Raw genomic sequence first — 5,167 nt, 5'->3', positions numbered from 1 at the left:
GCCTGCAGCTACCACTGAACAGCCACAGCTGCTGAGCTGCTGCAGCTGGCAACGGTTCAGAAGTGGCAGCTTACTTTTATTTAGAAAGGAAGCTCAAAAAGTGCAAGGCATGTATTCCAGGATCAGGAAAGCTCTTACAAGCACTGGTTCATCCAGGAACATCTGAGCAACGACAGAATTCCTTGTAGATGTAGGGTTTTCAGGAGGCAATCTAGACACACTTCACAGAGACAATCCAAGACGTCTGTCTCAGTATGATAAGGTGTCTGGCATTAAACAACTATGCCATCTGCAAAAAGAGGAAAATGTCATGGTCCTGCAGTTTACTAGAGTCAACAATAACATCCAGTGAAATATTATATGCCAGAATTTATGGGTTGGTTATAGTTTTTATCAAGTTAATAAAGAAAACACCAGACATTACATTACAGCTCTGATACTCCTTAAAGTTGTTCTGCAGAAAACTAGGTGCAAGAAGCCTGTGCCAGAGAGTGAATTCTAAGTAGGGTCAGGAATGCTTGCTTTTACCACTTGCTTTTATTTGGTCAACACTCAAAATCCTGTACCCAGCTGATCCAGTCAGTACACAACCAGGCAGCCTTTTAAATTAACCTTATTAACAAAATCCAGTCAAAGTATGTGTAAATACAGACTATGTAATCTAGACTTATAAAGAAGTCTGCACATGGAGAAGGGTGCTGTCTGTTCCTCTAAGAAAGCATGCTCCTTTGGAGTTCTTAACATACTTCAGAATATTTTTTCTTCACTATGTCATGGACAGTTTGACTCTTTCTGCAGCACTCCAGAGCTCTCAAGTCCCTCATGAAAACAAAGCCCATGCTGATACTGCTTGTTCACAGGTCTGGATTCCATACTTTTTGTTCTCACCAAGAGCTACTTACTAGACGCTGCTGTAGCTTTTGACACTTAAAAAACGAGGAAAAAATTGGTACAGGCTGAACCACACATTCAAGCTCCCAACATGTCTGTAATTTAAATACTTAACTCACAGTGGGTTAAACCAACTTGCCCTTCCTTGACCACACAGCAAACAAGTGGTAAATCTGACATGAGAACACCAGAGTCCCAGATCTCCACACTTTGCCTTGGAGAATTTTGTCTTACATAAAATATTCCTTATGTATTTCTGAACAGGTGAAGCAAAAGCAAGTTATGTTTGCAGGATACAGATTTTGTGTTGTAAATTATGGCATAATTATTACACTTTATTACAGTAAAATCTGCACAAAATATTCTTACTGCAGACAGTCTGTTAGAAAAGCGAAGAGTGTTTTTCCATGTTCAGACTGCTATGACTAGATGTTTCAACACTTCTAAAATCTGCAAAATTATGCTGGTTTCCTGCTGATCAATGAAACCACAGAATCATGGATTGTTCTAGTTCCTACATAACTGCAACAACAGCTGTTACACGCATGCACATGTGCATGAACACACACAGATCCCTTCAAGAAACCCAAGAGGTATTAGGAACCTGGATGCTTTTGAAAACCCCACCAAGTACTTATCTAAACTCTAGGCATGTAAATACTTCTTAAGAGTCTAGCCCAAGAGACTCATCAAAGAAGCACACAGGACTCAACACTGCCAAAATACGAGTTCTGTTTAATTTCAGATTCTAGTCATAAACAGCTGACAGCAGCTAAGCTAAATACTACTACATCATTATTACTTAATGCCTTCCTTTCAAGCAATAGTTTGTCCTTGTGTTTCTTCTACCACAGCATAGCAAGGGCTTCTCTTATTTACATTTCTAAACAATGGATGGATAGGTGGTGGGTATTTTCTTAACAAAACTATGAAACCACCATGTAGAACCATCAGTGTGCCCTAGGGTATACCTACAGTTTAGGACATCTACAATCTATATATACCATTATCACACAGGAAACACTACTTGCCTTCCTGGGAAGGAGGCAGCAAAACTGATGCTCCTCCATACCATCAAGGTTAAACCAATGCCACAACTTCAAATACCAGGGACAAAGTCTTCATGAAATTGAGAAAATATATATATTTAAAAAACAAAATAAAACAAAACTTGGCTCAGTGCTCAAAAACTGAAACAAGCAGGGAAAGGGAGAGCAAGAAAATCACTTCACCACTGACAGTTATTGTATTACACACAGTCTGTGCCAGGGGCAGTCAGCTCTATTAAAGCACTAAATTCCTGCATCAGGTTTTCCTGGCAGTCCTGTTTACTTCCTTACCTCACGTTACAGTACAGAAGTGCAGAGCTGTCACTTTTTCCCATCTCAAGTATTCCTACTAAGCTTTGCAAATTTTTGTCTCTCCCAGAAAGATTAAGCCAGCCATGCATCCCAAGATGCTTTTTCTCCTTATGCACTAATGACTGGTACCTCTGCATTTCTTTTCAGTTCAGTCAATTCAATTTAGTCTCTTTTCACTACCACTGCCTCCACCAAGTTTGTTGTTTTCTCAGTTGCCTTATCCTTCCTTATGACTTATCTCTTTGCCTTGTAGCCTCATGAAACAGATTCCAGGATATTGTGGTTTTAGATTTAAAACCATCTAGAGTACATTTTCCATTGGTGCTAAAGCACCCCTCACATGCAAAATATTGACACTGCTGAACCACAGAAATTTAAAAAGGACTAAGGTTTTTCTGCTAAAGTCAGTGGGTCAGGGATGGAATAAAGATGCAATGGTGTAAAATATAAATGCTGGCCCCAATCACAGCAAGGCATTTGGTCTTACTAACATACCTTTATCATCCTCATCTTACATTGTACAAAAGTAAACAGCAGAGTTAAGGCCAAGCCACCCATCATGGCACTCAAACAACACACACAGCTACACAACTCGAGGCTCCAGATGTCAGATAAAAGCAGCTCCCCACTGGGTAAGTCTGGATGTGAGGTAAAGTTCTTCATCGCAACTTCAGACCAGGACTCAAAACCAAGCCTAAACAAACAAAGCTGGTTTTTCCGCTCATAGACAAATGAAGAAAGCCTGCTTGCTGCCTCTGCACTGGGCTTATGTTTTTGGATGGTTTATATTTTCTTTTAACCTGCCAAAAACAACTAGAGATTGGAGTCATTGTAGCCAGGTATGTTTTTATTTTTTTTATAACTGGCTCCATTTCATTTGGGGATTCATAAATGAGCTGAAATCAAACCAAGTACTGCTCAGCTATGGGAATCGACAAGAAAACAGGTCAATTACTATTTCTAAACTTCTTCTAAAGCTTATTTTTCTGCACCTTCTTTCTACACTGCAAATCTAGCAATACCATCTCCTACAGCTGCACCCAGGCCACAGCCAGTGACACCAATGAAGGTGACACGGGGAGTGCAGGAAGGTGAGTGCCCTGCTTGCTGCTATCATGCTGTCACTATTACATGATTTCTAATATTTTTCCAAATTGTATCTTGTCTGAGACAGCAGATTGCCCTGTGTTCATTTCTACCTTAGAGATATATTGAAGTTTAGCCAGAGAAATGCCTCTGCAACTTTTGAAGTTCTACAGATTATACAGCAGCATCTTTACCATGGAAATGCTCTTAGTATCATTTCTTTGACATACTCTACCTAGAGATGAACTGAACTAACTCTTCCAAACCTATTAGTAAAGACCATATGGGAATCAGTTTGCATCTGCACACACATACACATGGGAATGAAAGGTTAAGTCCTGGATAGGCTATTTGTTTATCACAGTAATTTACTGTCTCAACTACCCTTGAGAGTAGGAGTTGACTGCATTTAAAAGAAAAGTAAAAACTGTAAGTGTCATTATTTAAATGATTTTATAAGGGTTTTTTTCCTAATATTATGGAATGACCTCTTTAAGAGATTCAAAAGTGCAACAGGGAACAGACAGGAAAATCAGTCTTCTTCAGTGTGTTTATTTTCTGCATTTGACAGTACCTTCTTCAAGTAGTCCAAACGTTTTACCACTGTCATGATGCAAACATGCCATTGCTAACATGAACATAAACAGAGAGGGTTTTGTTTGTTTTCTTTTTTAAATTACGAGTGTATGGAAATGGCTGCCCAGGGAGCTTGTGGAGTCTCAAAGATTCTCTCTGGAGGTACTCCAGACCTGCCTGGATCCAATCCTGAGTAACATGCTCTGGGAAATCCTGCTTTAGTGGGGGAGTTGGGCTAGATGATCTCTAGAGGTCCCTTCCAACTCTGACAATTCAAAGATTCCATGAAATCAGCAAAAGAATCTTGGAATCTGTAAAATGTAGGGGGGTTTAAGAGCTTTTTAACATTTATGTATACTGACACCAGCTGAACTCATTTAGAGCATACTTCATTGAAGTCCATTTTTAATGTGAGTTGAGCCTGTCTGAATTAGTCAACGCAAATATGAATGGCAGAGAAGACCAAGTAACTTTGCTTTTATCAGTAAGTTCTCTCCCACCTTGGAGTTTGACACAGATCAATCCAGCCTCATCAATAAGGGCACCCACTGATGTAATGTCTTGTCCATTGGACAGGTTGGCTCTAGGTATTTGTTTGACAGCTTGTAAATTGTGTATTTACTTAAGTCAATAGTTTCATACCTTCAGATTTACAGTCACACAGGGAGAGCTTGTGCTTTGCATTGAGGATTAGACTTTCTTTACCATTTAAAGGCAAACCAATTGCTCACAAAATTAAAAACTATTGACAGGGCCATCACCAAGTTTCTCATCTAGATACTTTTATGAATGGGGGCCCCATGGCATTGTTCCAGATGCACTTGTCTCCCCTCTGGCCTTGTCATCAGTATCTATTGGCCCTACAAAATAATTCATAGAGTACAGATAAAATTTACCAGAAAAAAAAAGTCTAACCATCAGGTTATTTCTGATGTTAAGCCCAGGTCAGAGGACCAAAGAACCATCCAGCTATGTATGGTTCCAGTTTGCTCCGTAAGTGTCAAGACAACAAAAAAAATATGTATATATATTCCCACAGCTATGAGCAGTGGCTTAACAAATTGTTCAGACAATTTATACTTAGGCACGAAATGAAACATTTTAGAGTGACCAGTTACTTCGTATATCTCCAGATTATGATCATGAACCCAGCCTTCCATCCTAAATATTCTCTCTCACAAGCCAGCCTCCCTCCCCCTTCCCTGCCTCCCTGCCCCAGCTAGGCTGTTTTCTGTCCCCAGTAAGAGCTGCAT

Source organism: Chaetura pelagica, unplaced genomic scaffold (genome assembly GCF_000747805.2).
Source record: "Chaetura pelagica isolate M959 unplaced genomic scaffold, ChaPel_1.0 scaffold222, whole genome shotgun sequence".
NCBI lineage: Eukaryota > Metazoa > Chordata > Aves > Apodiformes > Apodidae > Chaetura > Chaetura pelagica.
This window is presented reverse-complemented; position numbering follows the sequence as displayed.